This window comes from Octopus bimaculoides, chromosome 4 (assembly GCF_046866305.1).
Source record: "Octopus bimaculoides isolate indiv1 chromosome 4, ASM4686630v1, whole genome shotgun sequence".
Lineage (NCBI taxonomy): Eukaryota > Metazoa > Mollusca > Cephalopoda > Octopoda > Octopodidae > Octopus > Octopus bimaculoides.
The window spans coordinates 23,189,336-23,214,155 of NC_142931.1; the positions used below are offsets into that span (position 1 = coordinate 23,189,336).

Consider the following 24,820-nt stretch of genomic DNA (forward strand, 5'->3'; position numbering starts at 1 on the left):
ATTAATACGATATACACCGTTACAGCGCTAACTGTTTTCAACTGAATAGACATCAGTGATTAGTAGAAATTATCGAAATAAGACAATTTTTTACATGAAATAAATTCGAATACAAAAATATTTTTCTGTTCTATAACACAAAATAGATAAGTATACGAAGTTTGAAAGTCTTTCCGTACCAAAAACACTACATAAAACATAAATGAAAACTGGCGCCCCCGTTTTAAAATAGATCCAATTGATTTTTTAAAATGCAAAGGGCTATCCATCTTGATGTGAATGGAGCTATATAGTTGATTGGAGTGTGCCAGCAGTTTTTATTGACTGGAAAGTAACGAAAGACAAAAAAGAGTTGAAATCATACCAGAGATCTACGTAACTAAATATCATGATGTATTTTGTCCTGCAATCTACCAGATTCTTCCCTCTATCATCCTTATAAGGGCTATTTTTACAATTTCAAGCCAACAGCTAAATTCCTTTTGGATCACTCTAGCTGATAGGAACAACATAAATCACTCTCACCTAAATATCTTTGAAAAGGACCCGTTACGTAATATAATCTTATTACATTCCTTAGTCAAAGGAAAAAGACAGGATGTTCACAGCCGGAACACCTCTAATCATAGGTCTGCTTTATTTCTCTTCATAGTAAACTTAAATCGATGTGTTAATATTTACAATATATTGGAATTCATTAACTGCTATATGAAGACTAAATATTAAAGCTACAGAACAATGCCTTTCTTTGGAGGTGACCTAAAATATGTAGCGAATGCGCCCTTGTATCAGCGCTGTTGTAAAATGGGTCGTTCGCGCACTTACTCTGTAAAACATTCAACATCTGTTAGGATCTGGGAAACTTCTGGCAATGAAAAAAAAAAGTCTAAATCTTGTGATGCATTTTGAGCTGTGTTGTAGATGTGAGGTCATTAAGAAAGGTCATCGGAAATTGTGAGGTTCAAAATATCAGCATTTTTTTACCAATATCTTATCTCCTCACATACTCTTTTTATTTTCTTCTGTTCCCACTTTCTCTTTCTTTCATCCTTTCTTTTTATTGCATTTCTCTCATTTATTTATCAGTCTTCCATTTTATTACTCGTCATCTACATACATGTACAAAAACACGTACACACAAAATCACACACTTCTCCTCTCCCCATTTCCTCTCACATACTTTTCTCTCTACTAGCCCCTTCTCTCTCAAGTCCATTAAATTAGTTCTTCCATTACCCCCCCCCCTTTTATTATCACTGAACGTTAGATTCTCCCACCTCCAATTTCTACTGCTACATTATTTCCCCTTCCAATAACGTTAGTTTTATTATCATGACACTTTCACTCATCAGCATTTATTTTTATCTTTTACTCTACTTTCTACTACTTCCTATCTCTGATTAAACTTTCATTTAACCTCAGAAAAGTTGTGTATTCTAAGGCTAGAAAATCAACAATAGCTATCACAACGAACCAGCAACTATGTCAACAATGGTAAAAATTACTATAACGAATTTAATGACTTCTAATATTACAGCATTAAGGAAGATGTCGAATAAATTAACTTTAGTACAAGACTGGTAATTATTTTAATCGATCCGAAAGGGAGAGAATCAACGTCAACTTTCGCAGGATTTTTTGAGCTGGGTTCCTAATTAGAAAAAATTAGATACTACAAAAATATGCTTTTGGTTTACGAAATATATAAATATGAAATCTATGACCATTAACAACAGTGAATAACGGTTTCTGATTTAAGTACAAGACTAGCAACTTCGAATAAAGTTTAGTCGATCAATCACAGTACAGGAGCGGTACTCCATTTTATCGCCACCGAAATGATGACATCTCAGTTTGGCGAGATTTCTACCTAGAATGTAAAAAATAGGAGCAGATACAACAAACAAGAAATTTTCTTCGAGACTTTATCGATTCTACCAACTCACAACCCTCTTAATAGTTATAATGATATTTAATATTGGCGCAAGATTACGAAACTTTTGTTGAGTTAAGGATACAGTCAACTGAATCGATTCTATTAAACGACTGGCACTTACTTTATCTCCACTGGAAGGATAAAAAGCGATACCGAACGCGCAAAACCACTGCAAAATACCACACTTTTCCTGATGTTCTTCTGATTTTGCTACAATCCACTACACAATAACAAAGGCCACAACAAAAAATTCTAATACTAATATTCTTGACATTGTTAAAATAACGACAAATATAAACAGCATTTGTGGCAATAACCAACAAGAAACAACAACTGGACTTCCTTCAAGTCACACACTATAGGCTTACAAAAGGACATTATTGACCCTGATATAGACAGAAGATGCTTGCTAACTGTTGCAATGCCTTTTATTTTACATCTAAACAGTCGAACTGGGCTAAACATTATAATAGCATTAACGACCATAACATTAAGAACTAAAATAGCAGTGATAAATAATGAGAGCATCAACTACAATGAAACATTAAAACTTTATTTCTTCTCAATGTCTTGGTCCACTATCAACTCGATCAGCCATCTTTCTATCCTGTTCCACTGGTGTCTATGGAGATTCCATACTGTAAATCAGTGCCCTGCTCAGAGCACCGCCTACTGTGTGTGACGGTAGAGACATGAAATATGTTCAAAATTGATAATGAAGAACGTTTTAATCAGTCGTTTGTTGAAGTAACACCATAGGAAACCAACCAACTATGTTTATTTGACCGGGAAGAAATAGCAACTAAATTCCTTCAATTCATACTGTATTAGTTTAGAATAAAAACGTACACATTATGTAGAGAAACAGAGGTAAAACGGTATAGTCACTTCTGGAATGTCTGATTGTGTTATCAATCACTGCTGACCCGAGGCCAAACAACAACCGTGACAATAACTAAAATAAAAACACCACCAGACGAAAAAGAATACAATTAAGACAATATCGATAACGTCAAAGGAAAGATGAAGACAGTTTGGATAACTGCATGAGAGACAGAAATATTAAATAATAGACACTGTAACGATGACGACAAGAAAATTATGTATTAACAATGTCTTTGCTAATTAACTTGATTTCTTTTGACAAGGCAGAAGGTTAAATATAGAAAAGAATAAAGCAATCACAGGATGTTTACAGAAATTATTTTAACGATACCGGGTGGTAGAGGTTCGAGCCAAGTATGAAGGCAGCTGTACTACTTCGTTTTATTGAGCGTTAACACGGTTGCACAATCAGTTAACAATAGTAGCCAAATCTCCCTCTAGTGACATCATGCCATATTAAAAATTAACACTTTCGATAATGTATTTCGTTTTAAAAATTGACTGAAACAAATACAAGGTTACTACGACAGGAATGCCTTTGATCATAGATTTGCTCACTCATGGTTAACTTGGGAATAAGCAAAGGCCACCATAATCGCAGATGTCCTTCGCATTACGGCTACCTCAGGTTACGGGATTTTTCGCTTATGGAAATTGTAAAATATGATTATGAAAAATCTTGGGATACAGTCAGTAATTTTGAATTTACGGAAACACGGTTAACTTTTAGCAGTTTCTGACACATAATTGCATCAACATACTACATAAGTTCGCACGACTATTGTACTGTTGTAAACAAGAAACTTACAGCTACTCTGTTTTAGATTTTATCTGCATTAAATAATAAATATCAACCTTCACTACTATCATTATCTCATTAACTCTAAAATGATCAGTGGAGACACTGCTATCACAAACTCACTTAATGAATGATAAAAAAACAGCAACAATAATATAAACAAGAAAAGCAAACCATCTAAAATTGAAAGTGTCATATTAAATAATTTTTTACTATATTTTAAAAGTTTGATGTCATGACTTTGGTCTTGAATGGTTGTTCATCGGCGCTGCAGTTGGATTTACCGATAATTGAAGACAATTTATTTAGCGAGAAGATGCTGTGGGATATGTAACATGAGGATACGAAAATTCCATCATCTCTGACCGTAAAGAATATTGATAGAGATTGATAGTTAGTGTTAGATTTGCAAGTTCTTACTGATAATGTCTCACATCGTGAACGTAACATAAAATTTTCAAGAGGAGTTTACAATGAGCTCAGTTCCTACACTGAGTTGTACAAAGAGGTGATGCATCCATTAACATCAAATAATTGAGGATGAATTATCCGTCCCTCAGATGTTGATGACGTTGAACTATAAAATAGAAATTAGATTTCCTCATCCTCTCCGTAACTCGCATTTCTCCAAGAATCTTTAACACCTTAGTCAATCTCAACATCTATTGTGAGGAGAACGTACTTTGAGACAATATTACGATTCTAATTTATACTTGAACATATTTCTGTTCAACCGTTTTTATATATACATATTGTATAGTTTAGAAATTGTTATTATTATGAACACAAATGGCTGTGTCGGAACATTTATCATGTTATAGCATATAAATGAATGGGAAAGTTAATTTCGTGTTACGGTTAGGGTTTCAGGAACACACCACTTCCATAACGCGTGGGATTACTATAATTGCTTGTACGTACATTGTCCAATAAATTATGATTCCGTACACTCCACCGGCTTCGTGAGCCTTCATATATGTAACAACACTGGTCATATTACTGAAGCAATATCAAGTCCCTGTTGATAATTGTAAATGCTACGCCATTGTTGGCAACTTGATGAACAAGTAAACAACAATGGCTATCACCATAGAAAAGATGCGGCTAGAATTTTAGCAAAGACATTAACAGAAACAAACTCAACAACAGAACACTGTCATATAGATAACAGCGTATATATAATCAACTTAACGCCCATAATTATTTGAGCAACAAAAATCCCTGCCATATCCACAACAATGCTACAGTAGCAAAATCAACAATACCGTTATCAGAAGCAACAGAAACTATCATATTATAGAGAAAAAAAAAGAGGATCACGATATTAATAACAAGAATAACAACTACAAAGACAATACGAACCATCAAATGACATCAATCGTTGTTAGAAACAATGATATAAACGACACGTTTATTGATTTTCATTATTGAAGCTAAGCGAATCCCAAAAAGTATATAACTATTAATGATGTTTGCTATTGTTTGGTAATTATTTCGCTCTACGATACATGCAACAGCGTGTAATATACAAACATTAAATTATCAAGCATATGTATATGTGCGTATATATATATATATATATATGCGTGTGTGTAATATATGTATATATATATATATTTATAAATTCAACACTCATTCAAATCAACGGCTACCAGAAAACAAGTTCATTCTGTTCTTATAACAAATTTCTAATTATAATGAAAACAGAAAATTAGTAAGGCTTCCTAGCCTTAGCTTTTAATGAGAGAATTCAGTTCTCTTCTACACTCTGTTGTATTCATTTTGTTTGTTTTTGAATAGTATAGGTTATTGCATATGAAAAAAATATCCCTGCAACTTATGGAATCTGCTCAATGACGCAATTCTCCAACATCCATTAAATAATTTATTTGTCCCAAAAATTATTAGAAAGAAAGTGAAATAGATAAACCAACGATTGCGTAAAGACGTTGTTGAACACGTAATACTTTGTATAAATATATATGTTCTGTATGGATGCATGTATTAACGTATGTAATGGGTGCATGAAAATATATATGTAACCTCTGTATGTATGCATGGATATATATATGTAACCTCTGTATGTATGTATGCATGTATGTATATATATATATATATATATATATATATATAAAAAATAGATATATTTACTCAACTCAATTTGGAAAGCCAATAACGGTCCACCAGGTTGTGCGTAGACCTACTTTAAAACCTGATATATATATATATATATATATATATATATATATATACAAATTAGCTAGTTATAAAATATCAGATGTAATGTTTATCGCCGCTTCAACATCGGTGATCCGTAGGAAATGACATTACTAATATTTTAACCCCAGGAAGACGCCTCCTTCAGCCTCGAGACCACCAGACCGTACTGTTTCGAGCTCTCTATGATCCTCCCCCGTGGTGAATATTCATCCCCTAGAGACAGTCCCCTACTTGCAATATGTATCGGGTGCTGGTTGCAAAAATAACCAGCTAGCAGAGGCGTCCTCCAAGGGTTAGAATGGCAGTAACCTCAGTTCCTAGGGACAGCCATGTTCAAGTACTGATAAATACTACTTATATATATCTTAAAGGGAATCCAGTGACAAGTCAGGCAAAGACGGCTATAACTATCTGATCACTGCCTGCGCCACCCTCAATTGGAAGCATCCAAATTAGTCTTGGGCAGCCCACTTCGTGGTGATGTAAGAAGAGGCAAACGTCGTCACACATGAACAACTTTATAGCAGTCACTGGCCTAGAATGTTTCCAGGACCTCGAAGCAATGGTGATGGACCGTGAAGTGGGGTAGATAGATTTTGCTGGTTCAGCCCATGTTGGAACCCGACTATATTAATGAGTAATAATTAACACGTCAGGCTTACCAAGTATAAAAGCGAGTAGTGACGTTCTGTATGTATATATATATATATATATATCATAAAAACAGACGCAATAACTACTGCGAACTTAAACGCCATTCACTCTTTTATACATATGAGAGGGAAGGGGGGAAATATATTTATATATATTTAAGTCGCACTCTTTGCTTATAACGAGTGAAATTAATAATCTGCTCCTATTTAATGAGGTGAACACGGATTAAAGATAAATATTGCGTTAGATAGGATATCATTTTATCGCAGATATCCTTTCCAGCAACCTGCTATGTACTACCGGAAGTTAGCTGATCTGAAATGCAAATGGTGGTGTCTTGCCTTAAGCTGCAAATAAGAAGAAGGAGGAAAACAGTTTCAAATTTTGGCACAAGGCCTGGTATTTCGCAGGGAGTGAGTAAGTTGATTACATCGACCACAGTGCTCATCTGGTACTTATTTTATCGACCCCGAAAGGATGAAAGGTAAAGTCGACCTCCGAGTAGATTAAACTCAGAACGTGATGACGAACGAACTTTTTCGACTAAATTCTTCAAGACGGTACCCCAGCATGGCTGCAGTTCAATGGTCCATTGATTTAAAGAAGTGAAAAACTATATATGTATTATGTTTGTATGTATATATAGCAGCAAGACACTAGGTTAGATTAAACCGAATGCTCCCTCGTACCTAGTAGTCAGTCGAAACCAGAATTCATGATGGCAACGATTTAGATACTTAACGACTGAGTTAACTTTACCACATTTTATTATGCATTTGATCTAGACAAATAAGAAAACCGAACAGGAAACTGAAATGGTAAATAGAGTTAACAGACAAATAAAAATAATGTATAATGACATTATCTGTATATAAAGAAATTTCATCTATTTGTTTCTTAATATAATGCATTTCATGTTCCCGGAGGGTTAATCGTACTACCTTCATTTCTTCTTGTTGTATTCTGCATTCATTATAATCTCGATAAAATGATTCTGAATCTAATCACATTTATATTAAATGGCTAGGTAATATTTGTTAGTGCTCTGAGCTTTTCTTTTGCTAAGATATGTATATACGTGTGTGTTATATTTGATTTTTAATTATTTGAATTCATTCTTCCTGTAAAAAAGTTCTTGGTTCCTAATAAAGGTACAAAGCTACAATGTATGAATATAGATAGCAAAAATAATGTTACATATTGTACTTGAGAAAAGTATTATGAGAATATTAATGACATGTAAGGACACGGTATTTCGTTATGCAGCCATAATATACAAAGTATATTAAATGGTTTTATAAGTCAACACTGTTCTACTGTGGTAGCAGTGCTTTTACAGCACTTGTTCTGGTTATCTTTATAGATCTATAGAAATTATAGCCATCACTGATTTTGTTAAGACGCCAGAATTAATTCTATAGAGAATCTGTAGCGATAACTGTGACAAATTTTATTGGAATCTATGTATGTATGTATGTAATTTTTCATCTTTGGAATTTGGATAACAACAACGATAATTGTTATTTGTTGAGCTTCAGAAAAGTCTTGCATATTTTTACTGTTCCGCTCACAGACTATATTTGTAAAGCCCACGTTAGCTAGTAGCAGTGTGTGTCTATGTACTTATGTATGCTTCATTTTCTTCTTTTACTTTTTTTTTTTACTTATTTGAATTCTTACTACATGGAAGAATCTAGTTTCAAATTTAGAAACAAATCTTAATCGCCAGTATTTGGATAATGAAAGTGATATCCATTACATGCCGAATTTCAAGAAAAAAAAATTGTTCCATAACTTTTCCCCTCGACTTCCCAATTGTATTTGTGAAATGCATTTTAGTTAATCATTTTCTTTACGTGCAAATCCTAACCTTTCGTGTTTGTCGCTTAAAAAATTACTATTATAGATAAATACACAAAAATTATTGATATAATCAGTGTTGAGAAGCTTCAGATTTTCAAACAATTGTTCAAAAATATTGAATTTCTCACTGATACTGTAAAAGCTTTTACTTCTGTAGGACAGCTCATCTCCATGACTACATGAGTTTTCTTTTGAGTTTCAAATACTTATATCAGTCCTGTTATGTTTGCGCCTAAACGAAGGTTTGATGATAATGGCCAATCAACAAACTTTGTGTTTGAGTGTACGTATGTATTGAACATTAAGAGCGTTATATTTATCCCAGTGTAGTTTCTCTTACAGATTGTACTGTAAATTCTTTCAGGAATAATGACATATCAAAATAAGAGGCAATATCTGGATGACGCTTTCGGACAGCTGCTAATCATGCTTAATATTTTCCACATAAGTGTTACTTGATGTCAAATTTCGCTTGCATCTTGGAAGCTTATATGCTTTGTTCTGTCTTTTGTTTACTGGATATTTCGTAGTTGTTTTTGCTCTTGGCTTGCAAAAACGTAACCTTTCGGATGTGACTGGGTTTTATCAAGTTTATTGAAAACATACCATGCATAACCTTTTTGCAGTACGCGAAGTGTTTCTCTCCTCGATCTTTTTCGGCGTATGCAAGTCCTGTAATTCGATATAACGGTCACGATTACAAAAAAACTACACTTCATGTTAATATTCTCACCATCTTCAAGTCTTTAGGAATTATACTCTGGCATAACCCTTTTTATTCTGTATGCAGAGCATGTATATAAACATTGTACGAATATACTTGTGTATACTATGATCTGGTTTTTAATTTAATAGTGATTCTAGCACAAATGTTGCAGTGGTTAACGGTTACTCTGAAGAGAATTTTATTTGTTCGTCAGGTGACTCTGCTGTGGATGTGGGTTATACCGTCATTTATTCGGTTTCTTTGAGATTTGTGTAGGAGGGAATATCGTGAGGGAGGTGGGATGGAGCTTTGTCACCAAAACTCATAAACATTTTATCGCTTTAATGTTTAAAGATAGCAGGGAACCAAATGTGCATAAGTCCAATGTTAAGAGTACGTTGTCATCCACTGTGGCGGATTTAAAGATAAACTGGGATTCCAAAATGTTATCTACCACAACTGCAAACTGACGTCTATAGAGTAGTAATGTTTAGCTGCTATGGTGAAGAACAAATATACAAGAGATAGGCGTATACATAAATATGTAGAGAGCAGAAGTTCAAAACATTAAGTAAAAGAGATAAAAATTACTAAGTTATGAGTACATCGGCTAAACATAAAGAAAATATCGAATCGTATGTTTAATACACACGACTCGGTTTTTCTTAAAAGACACACTTTATATTATTAGACTTGAAAATTGAAAAGTATATGAATATAATCCACTACATTAATGTAAGTATTATTGACATATTCCGGTGTTATTTCTACGAATTAAACTTCTCACATAATATTAGATATCATACACGCTTTGAAAAAATCTGATAGAAAAGAATATTTACACTAATTTCTTAACATATGTATAAATCAACCACGTGTGTGTGTGTGTGTGTGTGTGTGTGTGTGTTACATGTATGTGCACAGCTACTCATAACTTGAAGAATATCAGTGCATATTTATTTATTTATTTATGTGTTTCAGCCAAGTGGCTGCGGTCATGCTGGTGCACCACCGTGAAAAAGAATGCTTACAGCACCTAGGGTTCCCAAGCGGTCACCCATCTAAGTACTAACTAGGCTCGATGTTGCTTAACTTCGGTGATCGGACGAGAACCGGTGCTTTCAACGTGATATGGCCGTGATATGGCATCTTATTTAATGATAAATTTCTTGAATGTTTTACATATTGCGACAGTGACTTTTGATTGCTCGTAGTTGTAATCTCTTCATTAGACCTATTCTTAATGGCTTTGTAAAACCCATTTTCCCAAGAACACGTAACTTAGTGCTCTAATAATTATAACCTAGAAATCTGAAGCTATAATCCCGATGGATTAGCTGCAAATTTCTCATCAGTTTCACATAAATATTTTCTGTAACAATATTTGGCATTACTGGACAATTGATTTCAACTAATGTGCATAGTTTCTTTTCTTGACTCAGATTATTATATCTGATCTGTTATACTTGCAATTTATTGAATCCTTGACATTTCACCAGTATTCTTTCATAATGTGTGATTGTAACCCCTACACCACTTACAATTCTTATACCCTAAAGATTATCCCTTCTACGGAAATAACAAACTCTTCATCAAATTGCATACTGTATCCTGAAAATGAAAGAAAACACTTAATAATGTGGCCCAAGATATGCTATATCTGATAAAGAAAAACAGAAAGAAGAGTTTTGTCTGGTCGGGCTGGCAGGGAGTTAAAAGCTAGTTTAGTTATAAATAAATTAAACTGTTAAAGCGAAAATTTTTCAATTTGTGTCTCGCTGGCATCTATAAAATATCATAACCAATCAGTTGTACTTTTGATACGTAAGTGCCATACTCAACTAGACATATGTTGCTAGAAGATATTTAGAACTTCTGTATTGCTTAGATATATTCGAAACACTACAGTTATAGTTTACTGTGGATAGTTTTCTATGTGCAGTTACAAATATTTAGTAATGTCGCTATTTTCAGTGAAGAGTCATTTGTAAAGATACTTTTAGCACTGTAATTAAATGAAGAAACATCAATTAAAGACGATAATAAATCGTTGAATTTTAATTACTTGCGACAAGGTAGCTTCACTGTAATTGCTTTACATCATACATATTCATCATTGTATGTAATTTTGCGACACATTGGAAAAGATATATCAGGAATAACTACAACATTACGATTGTTTTAAGTTTTATAGTGTACAGCTTTCTATAAATATTGTAAGATACAATTAATTCATCATCTTGTCTTTCTGTAGACACTTATTAATTTGTAAATTTTATTTAATTTGCTAAACGCACGCATGGATGACGATTGTGCATTCATATGTATTCACATATTTAATATATGTATGAAAATGTGTATTTGAGTGTCTTTCTGTGTGTGTGTGTGTGTGTGTGTGTGTGTGTGTGTATACATAGGTGCACGTATGTATGTATGTGTAAATAGCAAGGTGAGTGGATTTTGGCATATTTAATAAGCTTTCAAATGGAAAAGGCACTGAAGGAGAAACAGCGCTATCCTCAATGACTCACACATCACGTGACGAATCAACTCTCTTTGTATGATCTTACTGATTCTCTGTCACAAACATATTTATGCTCGGTTATAAATGTATATATGGACGCACATACACACACACACATGTACATACACACCGATATATATATACCCACAAGTATGTATGTGTGTGTTAGCGTTTGTAGGAATAAAGGTACGTATATATATATATATATATATACACACATACATATGAGTATATAAGATATATGAATACCTGTATGTTCACATACAAACATATATTTGTATATATATAGGTATTTAGATAAATTATGTCCAGCGAAGCATCTATCCTTCTAGCAAACCATTTGTAAATATAACATGTAACCATATCGTGTGTGCATTTAAAGATTCAGTAACCAAGTAAAGGCAGACTCCTACAGTCTACATCTGTTCACTGAGCTATAAATTTATATACCAACATACTATTAACACATAGCAGCTATGAACAGAAATAGATGTATCATCATTTGCTACTTAGGAGGAGGGCTGAGAATAGGTGACCTTGTTTACCAGGCACCAGCCCGAGTCCTTATATGTAATAATAAATGGCTATATAATATATATATATATATATATATAAATGTAGTGAGATATGCGTATATTCAATCAGAAACATAAGAGCATGCCTATGTATCTAGCCTGCAGGCGTTTCAGAACGTTATATGCCTGTATTAATTCGTGCGCATGATTCGAAGATATAAGGCTTATGACGTAGAGTGCATATATATATATATATATATATATATATATATATATATATATATATATATATATATATATATATACCTGTGTGCGTATATCTGTATTATAACTGTGTTAGTGTAGTATTGTGTAAGTCTGGGAGTTAGATGGATGGGGAAAGGAGACGTAAAGAAGAGAGAGTGAGAGAAACGGACTGTATCAGAAATAGCATAGCTTGCGTGTTCATGGATGTTTTACATCCAGTGTAATTTTTGTTTCTCTTCTGACAGTCTTCACACGCACTTACACACACATGCACACTCAAAGAGGTACTTATGCGCACACACATTCAGTCTATGTTCGTCTTTATAATTAATCATAGCAGAATATGTTGTACTGTAGTTCATTTGATAACAGTTTTGGGAACTTGATCTCAGCGTTAAAAAATACATATATATGTTTTTTGTATGTAATATCTATGTGCGTATTAATAAGTGCATATAATATATATACTCTTTTACTCTTTTACTTGTTTCAGTCTTTTAACTGCGGCCATGCTGGAGCACCGCCTCTAGTCGAGCAAATCGACCCCAGGACTTACTCTTTAGAAGCCTAGTACTTATTCTATCGGTCTCTTTTGCCGAACCGCTAAGTTACGGGGACATAAACACACCAGCATCGGTTGTCAAGCGATGTTGGGGGGACAAACACAGACACACATACATACATACATACATATATATATATATACATATATACGACGGGCTTCTTTCAGTTTCCGTCTACCAAATCCACTCACAAGGCTTTGGTCGGCCCGAGGCTATAGTAGAAGACACTTGCCCAAGATGCCACGCAGTGGGACTGAACCCGGGACCATGTGGTTGGTAAGCAAGCTACTTACCCCACAGCCACTCCTATATATATATGCCTTTTGCGGGACAAACGGGAGTAACATGTATATATATATATGATCGGCAAACTTTTACATAAGTCACTCAACGTTGAGAGTTTCGTAATGACATTTATCAAGCTATAATGCGTGCGTGTTTGTGCGTGCGTATGTATGTATATATGTATGTGTGTATGGGTGAGAGAGCGTATCTATGTACTGGCAATTTACATCAATGTATATATTTATTACGTTACCATGTTCATCATACATACATATTTTTCTCTCCCCCCTCTCCCCCCTCTCTCTCTCTCTCTATCTATCTATCTATATATATATATATATATATATATATATATATACATATACATACACACACACACTCAGGCAGGGAGAGAGAACTTTTCTTCCAGATATGTTGTACTAAATACACGGCAGTGTTCCAGTTTAATATCTTTTTCTCGTTTCTTTTCGCTATTCTTTTGTCAGCTAGTTTCTATATGTGTTAAGTGGTTCTTTGTTTAGATTGAGTAGCTCCACGAAAGACCTCTTATTCTCAATGAATTATACAGAGAGTCATGAAAATGAATTCATGATTTGTGGTTTTTAAAGTAGTTTTAAATATTTCAGAATTTTATAGCTTATTTCTCGTACGTTGTATCAGTGCGTCGACTTCCGCTTTATACTTTGTATCTCAATAATCTTCCATCCTTTACCTATTATTGTTTTGTGGAATTCAGTACAAGATGGTACTGGTGTCACTTAATATTTTTCTTAAACTATGGCAGTAAGATGGCAGTAACGCCAGCACGCCGGGCGAAATGCTTAGCGGTATTTCGTCTCTCTCTACGTTCTGAGTTCTAATTCCTCCGAGGTAGACTTTTTCCTTTCATCCTTTTGGTGTCGATAAATTAAGTACCAGTTGCATATTGGTGTCGATCTAATCGGCTGGCCCCTTCTCCCAAATTTCGTGTCTTGTGCCTAGAACAGAAAAGAATATTTTTCCCAAACTGGACTTGTTTTGTGTTCTTTATAATGTGTTGTTATGATTTCTTTGTCAATGTAGGATCAAGTAAAGAAAAGAAAATTAATCATTTCTCCGTTGTTTATTACAATAGTTGCCTGAAGTGCGCTCAGTGGCTTGCAGGATTGTGGCTTCATGTTGATAAGAATCGTTCTCTGCTTTATGCTTTCTTATGCAATGTATTCAGCAATGCATCACTATTCGTTGCTTCATTCTGAAGATGAGGCCATGAATGTCTTCAAACGTTAAGTAACCATCTTTTAAAGTGTTTTCAGAGTATGATACACTCACTCACTCATAGGTTTGATACAAGCAAGTATTCACACACACACACAGACACACACACAGACACACACACGCACACGAACACACACATATATATATGGCGGCTCAATTTATATTAGCCGTATATTTGCATTTTTTCATTGTTTATAACTCTTACAACCAGATGTATTTATAGCAATTTCACAATTATATTATAGTTGCATTTTTTTTCCACGTCTTACATAAAACTGTTAATATGGATAGTTTAGGCATGAATAAACATTATAATTGAATACAAAAATACATAATAGAACTAAAGGAATAATTGAAAGTTTGAAAGCAAAAACAAGAAAATATATCCTAAAGGTTTGGTTCGTGCACGGCACTGTGGCTTTAACAACATTCTACTTGTTATTTTTTATACTGTCTTTTTTTATTGGAATGAATATAGTAATGATAATAATAATAATAATTATTATTATTATTATTATTATTTCAGTGATATGTTGGTGATAATGGGTAATTTTTGGTGAGAGCGTTAGTGGGACTTTTGTTGATGAAGATACGGATGGAGAGGAAGAAAAGGAAAGCTATCATTTACAACCTTATTATTCTAATTGACTACTACTGCTACTACCACGGCGATGTCGTTAATGATGGTGCTACTATAACTGAGGCAGTGTAGGGTGAGCTGGAGGTGGGAGTTGTTGTAATAATGAACATTATGACGAAGTTGATTACAAAAAATAAATTAATAAAGAAATACTACGAGTTATCCACATTACCATATAATGTTACATACTGCAGCTATTACAATACACTACTAATACTATAGTAGTAGTTGTAGTAGCAAAGTTATCATAGATGTCATCATCATCATCATCATCCGGACAACAACAACAATTATAATATTTTCTACTATAGGTACAAAGCCCAACATTTTGTAGGGAGGAGCCAGTTGATTACATCGACCCCAGTACGCAACTTGTACTTAATTTATCGACCCCTATAGGATGAATGGCAAAGTCGACCTCGACGGAATTTGAGCTGAGAACGTAAAGACAGACGAGAGAAAATTGGGTATTGTTAGACGCTAGCTAATATGTTATATGATGTATTATGTCAGCTTTTTCCCCCAAGTTAAAGAAAGATAAAATAATGGATTAAATGTTTCAGTATTTTTTCTAAAAGTATGAGTTGTCTTAATTCCAGTATTTATTTGAATAAAAATAACGTTCGATTTCAGCTATATTTTTATTATTATTATTATTATTATCATTTTATATGATTGAAACGTATTTCTAAAGTGGAAATATTTAAAAGATAAATAATAATGTAATAAAGCATTGTAAAATTTTTACGTTTAACTTTTGATATTTTTATTGATATAAGGTTCATTCATTTCATAACATCTAGTATTATGGAATGTTTCATTAAGACGATGTCGACCTTTCAGTGCGACCAGTAAAGTATACCTGTACAGTAATGATTAAATCTGAGTTTGTTAAAACATTGAAGTCGTATCATTGAGATATCATCATCAGCTTTTAAGCCCACGCAAATATGATATATTCTCTTATCCATAAATGAAAAGAAGCAATGTACACGTGTAAAGAATTGAACATATTTGATCAGAAGAGTAATGAGTTCTAAAAATAAGCATTGAAATTACGTTTCCTCTTTTTTTTTTTGTCTAGTAGTTAAGTAAATCGGAACAAAGACAGGTAGAGCAAGCATATAGACACGCGCGTGTGTGTGTGTGTGTGTGTGTGTGTATCAAACTGACAAGGGAAACTAATATAATGCCGACTAGAAATAGCCTTTTATAGAAACTCAATGATAATTTTTCTATAACAAATTATATTTGATGGATGACCTCTGTCCAAAACGTTAAACTTATCGAAATCGTCATTGCATCTGAAATTATTGAGACTTAGAAACTCTCTTCGATTTTACTCTGACTAAAATCCTCTGCTTTAAATCTGATTTTCTTCCAATATGAGACTTCCAAATTAATATAATATTTTGGACACCACTGAAAAATCTTATTCATATCAGTATTTAAAACGGAACATCGTGATTTTATTATTTCTTCAACACAACAAGTATGAAGACTTAGGCGTGTGCATGAAACTGTTATTGTTACACATGTTATTATTTGCGCACCTGCTCTATTGTTCCAAGTGACTGTTGTTCTTGCCTCTGTTGTTGCTTAGAAAACCATATTTCTCGTTGCCAATAACTACATGACATGTTTCTTGTCATTTCTATCTCTAGTCGTTGCTTGGCGATGGAATTTACCAGAAGCAGTTTTGTAATTATTGTAATACAAACTTTTCTTATACAATCATTAGCTATACACATTCAAGAGTTCTAAGGAAATATATGAAATATATATTTACAACGTATATCAACAATTCTTTTCTAATTAAACCGAATTATATCCATGCACATATATGACAACGCAAATACAGGTATGAATACATACCTACATACATATGTATATATGTCTGTATATATAAATATGTATATATCAATATGTGTATATATATATATATATATATGTATATATATATATATATACCCACACCTTTTTTTACACACATGCGTATTTATACATATCTATATCGATATATAAGCAAACATACACACTGTGTGTGTGTGTGTGTGTGTGTGTGTGTGTGCGTGTGCGTGCGTGCGTGTCACGTCAATTAGACGGGACTTAAATTATTGCCGAAAACTGAAGTACCAGATACAGTCTGCTACTTTGAAACATTATTAAGATATATGCAACTAGCAATCATCTATTAAATTGAACACTGCTGGTTGGCTCCAAGGTAACCCTGAATGAGCTGTCCTATGATCAATTAAACTGTGTCGACGAGTACGTCTGGTTTCTCTTCATACATAGCGCACCGAGAATAAACATTATCAATTGTGACTTATCTTCTTTAAGACGATAGATTGAGATATTATGAAGATTGGGATGTTATTTCAAGCTGTAGAGTGACCATTTTGGGCCTTCCTCGTTGACTCGACACTATCCTTGAAAAAAGTTAATGTGAAACCAATTAGCCCTTTCTTTAGAAAGGGCCAATTATTTTGGGGTAGTATTTTATAGAATCAGTATAAAGCCTTGTAAATATGTTCAGAGTTCAAATTTCGTTGATATTAATTTCATGTTTTCAAAGTAAATGAAGTAACTAATATGTCAAATACTGACATCGATTAAATTGCCTTTCTCCCTCACACAAATGTGTGGCCTAGCTTTTCTTTAATACATCATTATTATTGACGTACGTTTTGATGGATGGCTGACTCCCCGCCAAAACAAAACAAAAAACAAATGCCTTTTGGTTTTATTTTCATCCCTCCGTATTCAATGCTCAACTCTAGCCTGAGTTTGCGTTGCTTTTATTCCAACTTATATGGATAATATTTAACGATATTCATGCATCAGGGTGATATTAAATCGTCTCTACCCTCATCTAAAATTGCGTGGCCTTGGGCCAAACGCAGGCATCCTTTATATCAGCCATGTAGAAGGCATTCCACTAAAATCTGACCATGTGCCAGGTCCAAAGGACAACTAATAAATTATTATAATAATAATAATAATAATAATATGAATTCATATAAAGAATTTTGAAAACCAGCTACAAAAACGAAATAATAATATTGTTTCTAAAGATACCAATGAAATATCGTCTCGTATGTAATAAATGAAATTATTCATCAAACAATTCATGATAACTCAAGAAATTTGATTGGAAACACAGATTGAAGATAAAGATTATTTAGATATCCATATCCTGTTCTATAAATAATCAATGGCGTTCTAATATCCTCGAAACAAACAAAAAATATGTAACATACACAAATATTAGAGTTTGTGTCTGTGTGTGTGTGTGTGTATTGATGTATAGATGTATTTGTGCGTACGCCCGCAAGTGTGTGTGAGTGTATGTATGTATGTGTGTGTTTGTATGTATCTGAGTGTTGTAGGTTTAGTTGCGTGAGATTGTCTGGTGGTGTAGATCGGTGGGTTAATGAATTAGACAGTCACACCTACGCAAAAATTTATACGCTGAAACTTTCATGCATGTGAAAGAATGTGTGTGTGATGTGTGTGTGCGTGTGTGTAATGTCTATTCTTGTGTGTAAATACATAAATACATGTATATATGCGTGCACAGTACTCCTAAACAAGGAGAACGATGAGAATATAAACTGTAAAATTCACCGGAGATTTTCTGGATGAGAAGCGAACGAAATACGCTTTCAAATAAAAGAAGAGGAAGAATGAATTGCAAAACGCGCTGGTTAAAATTGGTTGAGGAAGACAATAGATAGAAATAGACCAGATTATTTAAACGATGGCTACCTTCAGGGAAAATTTCGAATCAGTGGAGACTGAAGTACATTATTATAGGCATTTGAATTATATTTAGTTTTTATAATAAATATATTGCAATTTATTAATATTCGTTGAAATCATCTCTTGGAACAAATTATGAATCTCTCTGTCTCCATCACTTACCCTTTCTCTATGCATAGCTGTTCCGCGTTTCTTCTGCTACATTGCGTCTAAAGTATGTGCATGTTTGAGAATTTGCATATACGCGCACGCTTACATACATATATACATATATAGAGACATACATACACATATCGGTATATATTTGTATATACACATACACACAGATACGTGTGTGCGTGCATTAAAGTGAATACTTTTTGTATGATGTTTATTAAGGTGTACTTGTTTGCCTATATATATATATATATATATATATATATATATATATATATGATTCAAGAATTGCATTGAAATTTCATTGTGTATATATATATATATATATATATATATATATATAATGAATATATATGCAAAAATATATTTGTATATGTGTACACTATGCATGTTTATACATTTTTGCACACACACACATACATACATACATACATACAATAAAATTTCAATGAAATTCTTGAATCTTTCAATTAAAATGCAAAACCCTCACCATAAAAAGCATAATTTGTTATGATAGCATAATTATTATGGTCATGTTATTTAATTTTTTAAACGTGAAGGGTTGCTCTGTTTGTATAATCAATCTTTTCTTTCTTATTTTTGTTCGTTTATTTCGATTTTTAAGTGTGCAACATTGTTTCTCACGAAGACATTATTATTTTCTTATCGGTATATATAATAATAATAATATAGTGCAAGGTCTCAATTTGTTTTAGTTTAGAGTAAACATTCGTCGTTCTCCTAGTTGGATAGCTTTGTTCTTCATCTGACTGAAAGTCATAGATCAACAAAATATGAAGAAAATTTGAGTCAATCTTAGATATTTTGTAACTAACACTGAAGTAACAAACCATATATCTCGAAAAAAAGTGTAAACAATAATAATTAGACCCAATCCTTATCGACTCCGGTGGAATGAGAAGTAGGCAGGGTTTTGACAGGATACAAAATTTGGACGTAAAAAGTCAAAACAAAATATCCAGGAACAAAAATGCCCTCTATGGATTTTGCTTTAACTGACCTTTGAAGTAGTGGGTATATAGTAAGAAGCTTGATTACCAAGCACATGGTTCCGGATTCAATCTCACTGCGTGGCACCTTGGGAAGGTGTCGTCTACTATAGCCCAGGGTCAACCGAAGCCTTGTGAGTGGATTTAATGATGATGATAAGGATGATAATTGCCCTGATGCAGTACCAGGCAGTGGCTTTCATGGCTCTTCATCTTGACTGATTGGAAGTGTTATTATGTATATTGTTTTGTATTAGTATAAAAGATGGGTTACAGCAAATATACTGCTCACTACCACAGATTTGCTTGTCAGTTGTGTGACCTTAATAATTTGAGAATGTCCCTTAGTGGCTGACGATATGTGCATCTCTGATCGCCAGCAGAAGTAGTGTGGGAGCATCATAGCCATGTGTTGAGAGGAAATCTTTGGGGTTTGGTTAATTCATCTCTGGAAACATTGGTGTTCCGTTCAACGTCCTTAAACAACCCTTATTCAGGGACATTTTCAGCGGGATGGGCTACTCGACCTGAAGAAAATTCTAACTGAGCCCCACCTGCGAGGTCATGCGCTGTTAATCTTGATATGAGATCACCATATCACGCAAATATGGTTGTAATGCATGTGCCTGATGTACCCTTATCAGACGAGTTGTCATGATGGTTATACTGGGCTTCATATATTTTACCCCAGTGTTACTTTGATGGCATGCACTACACTCTCACTCAATAATAATAATAATAATAAAGAAGTGAAGTCGAAATAGTGCGTGTATTTATTATTTGCATAATGATCCTTTTGAGACACAAAGCAAACTACGAATACTAGCCTACATCAACAACTGGCTCAGGTGAATAAAGACATTTCTAAGTTTATGACAACAAAATATAATTTACAAAACTAACTTCTAGTGCAGTTATAGGGAGCTTTATCAAATAGCAGACTGCATGAGATATTGGTTTTCATAAACCGTGTGCCATTCAGAGTCAAAAGGTCAACAGCTTGAGCATGTCTGCTCTAGTAACGTGAATGCAAACATTTCTAGCTTAATAAAGAATTTCATATAAGCTCCATTAGAGATCTTTCAATTTTTTCCGCCAAATGCCATTTATACTGACAATTGTTCCCCAACATAATATTAAATCCCTCTCGAGCATTTGCTATTTTTTTCTTGGCTAACACTCCCTAAATTTCTGTTACCTTTTCCTTTTACATTTCTTCCTGTATCTCTCTCACTGATATTTACTTTTTCTTATTTCTTCCTTCTCCCCCCCCCCCTTTTTTGTTTCTATTTTATTTTTGATCTTGAAAGATGGAACTAAATCCTATAAAGACTATAATACACTATTTTTATTCTGCTACTCCAATGACGTTCTCTACTGTCTCTGCCACTCCTATACATTTCTTTCCTTTTACCACTCTTATAAGTCTTCTGTTTCCACTCCTATAAGGCTTTTTACAGTTTCAATCACCCAGTCGTTTTCTGCAATAGAAAAGAGAAAAGTTCTATGTTGATATATTATATTAACTCTAAGCTTAAAGCAATATAGCTTCAAATATAATCTGCCTGGGTACACAGTCGTTAAGTAGGGAGTTCGATTCTCGGACAGAAGTGGTTGTTTGTGTCTTTGAAAAATGCATTTCATTTCGCAGTGTTTCAGTCATCTCGATTTAAAAAGGATCACCATCGCCATCTGTTAACCTTCCATTGAATCGCTTTGTAGACTCAGTAATTTAAACGCCACAGAAACCGGAATAAAATTCGGACTAAGGGTATGTAGGCTTCTTACTCCATTAAATATTCCATCAGAGCTTACCAGCGTTTAAACATAAACAACAGCGACAACGACAGCTACCCCCATTCTAAGATGTTCATACATTTCCCTTTGTAAGAATTACTTAGGAACCCCACTTGTTCTTAATATTTTTTAAATACTTGAATAACTTCCTGCGGGTGGCAACCTGTCTTTAACCGTTCTGACAAGCTTTAAAAAATGCTCAAAATCACTCCTCATCATCATTTAACTTTCATCTTACATACCTACTTAGTCAAAAGAGATAACAATATGTTCAAGGTACGCCAGTGGTAGTAGTTGTAGTAGATCTATTATTAAGAAACTGCGAGAACTGCTTATTTAATTAGTTTCTACAAAAGCTCACCTCCCACCACTACCATCGCCACAAAAAATTATAAGCATTCTAAGAGTTCCAACAAACGCTTGTGTTCTAATTTTTAGCCTCTTAATATATTGAGAATCCAAGCTTATGTTTTTTAAGCCGATGCCAACAAGCCTTATTTATATATTTTTCAAGATAGACCATTAATTCTTAAATTCCTCTTCCATAGACATATGAAATGTAGCAAGAAGAAGACTAAGTATAAACTAACAACAAGGTTTTTCTTTCATTATTATTAGTGATACTGATAGTGATGTAGCTGATTTTTCTTTTTCTTGTTATCTATCTGCTAACATTTTAGTTTTCCTTGTTGTTGTTGTTGGCTGTAAGTGCATATGTTCTTTTGCAAAATCGTAAATGTACGAAGAGATAAGCATTATCTTCTTTACTAAATATCAGAACTGGAAGCTTCTCCACATTTATGTCTTATTGTTTGCTTTCATATACATTTTCATACGTACATTCATACACCCACGCACGCGCACACACACACACACACACACACACACATTGATAGATAGATAGATAGATAAGCATCAAAGTATACATATGTATACAAACATAGAAGCATATATATATATATATATGTATACAAACACAAAAGCATATATGTATATATATATATATATATATATAATGTTTTTATTTACCGATTTAAAGAATATAGTCCATTAATGACATGGCTAATCTCTTAATCTCTTGCTATAGACACGGTAGAAATTTGCAAAAAGACGAACGACAGAAACTAATAAGGATAGTTTGTAAGATTATCAATAACAATAATAGAAGGTGATTTCCGTTAATATAAAAATATATAGTTGTAATTTTGGTAGAAAAGGAATGAGAAGAATTAACATGGGTAAAACAGTATACATGAATGTATGTATACAGGTACGTGTGCAAGTGTGTATGTCTGAATTCTTCTACGTATAGCTTGAAATATGTGAGTAAAAGCGAAAATACCTAAGACAGCATCAGCATACCACTACGAAAAAAAAAGTATAAGGTGAAGAAAAGTAACATCTGGTTGTGAGACATGTGTTGGTACCAGCAGGAGTTGCATTTTGTATAGCAAAAGGAAGAGAAAAACACGACGTTAAAAATATAAACAACTGAAAACTTACATATGTTGGCAAATGCGGAGCATACACATACCTACAAATAAGCGACAAATTACTTACATACATTCATCCACAGAAGCATACATATACCAACACACACGCACGCACACACACACATACACACACACACACACACACACACACACACACACACACACACACACACACACACACACACACACACACACACACACACACACACACACACACACACACACACACACACACACACACACACACACACACACACACACACACACACACACACACACACACACACACACACACACACACACACACACACACACACACACACACACACACACACACACACACACACACACACACACACACACACACACACACACACACACACACACACACACACACACACACACACACACACACACACACACACACACACACACACATATATATACATTATATATTCATATAATACACATAGTAAAAGACAGAGAGAGAATATATATATATATGTATACTCAAATACACACGCACAACACTCTTGCTAAAATATATCACGTTAAGCCAGATATCAAATTAACCAGACCAAATCTGATTTAAGAGGGTGACTATCTATGTGGACCTCTGTCGATATCTTGCACTGTATTGTGCTGCCCCGTTTTTGGCGTTGCAGCTCTTAGGAAAATTTGCATCAGTCGCTATTTTACATTACAGCTTCAAGACCATTAATTCGAAAATAAGTCCGAGTTTCTATATTTGAACCAAATATTGCTACAAATAAGGAAGAAATAGTTAGGAAAGTTGTAAGGAGCATTGTGCAAAGAAGCCATTAGTTCTGGATATATACAAAGCTAAGGAGAAACTTACAGCATTTCTTTTGAAATATGATATTGATTGCAAATTCTATGTGATCATCTGTTGGGACAAGAAAGTTGCAAGAGATATCCATGAAGAAGTAGTGACGAAGCGATCTTCTCATTAGCGCCTCTGCAGTAATACTATCCGTATTGAAGAAAATCATGATTTGTTTCCATATTAACTAAACATCGAAAAATCGCTATGAAGCGATAAATAAGGTAGCACAAAAACGGAGGAATTAAGGAATTGGTTAAATTACGTAACTAAAGGCTCAGCAGTTTTATCGACATCGTGAAACCATTAAGAGGACTCGTTATCCAGAAATAGCTTTTGTAAGGTAAGGTGAACAAATGAAACTCGGCCAACTCTTCGAGTCAGGCCGTTAAACTATGCTACAGTTTAAGCTTATTGATAATGCTAATAACCTACCTGTTGCTGACTTAGTCCCTCCTCAGTCATCTCACCAACTCTACTCGCTCAAAATGTCAAGTTATCACATATATCTTTATCCCACCTAAGTTGGTATGAAGTTTATTAGTCATGTAACACTGGTAAGTGAAGTAGTCGTCTATGCATTATCCTTAATGTATATACACCGTTGGTAGGTCGGTTACTGTGATATTCGTCTTGAGATACTATTCTTAGCGACATACTGA

General features: G+C 33.9%; 1 protein-coding gene and 1 non-coding gene across 4 annotated transcripts in view; one reads left to right on the forward strand and one right to left on the reverse strand.

Annotated features, from left to right (window-relative positions):
• LOC106882109 (tetraspanin-8-like) overlaps nucleotides 1–24,820 on the forward strand; it is a 719,463-nt gene that overhangs the window by 60,106 nt on the left and 634,537 nt on the right. The gene's annotated exons all lie outside the window — the stretch shown is intronic.
• LOC128247752 (5S ribosomal RNA) lies at nucleotides 10,088–10,206 on the reverse strand. The gene has a single exon (XR_008264101.1). It is a non-coding gene; the product is annotated as a 5S ribosomal RNA (ribosomal RNA).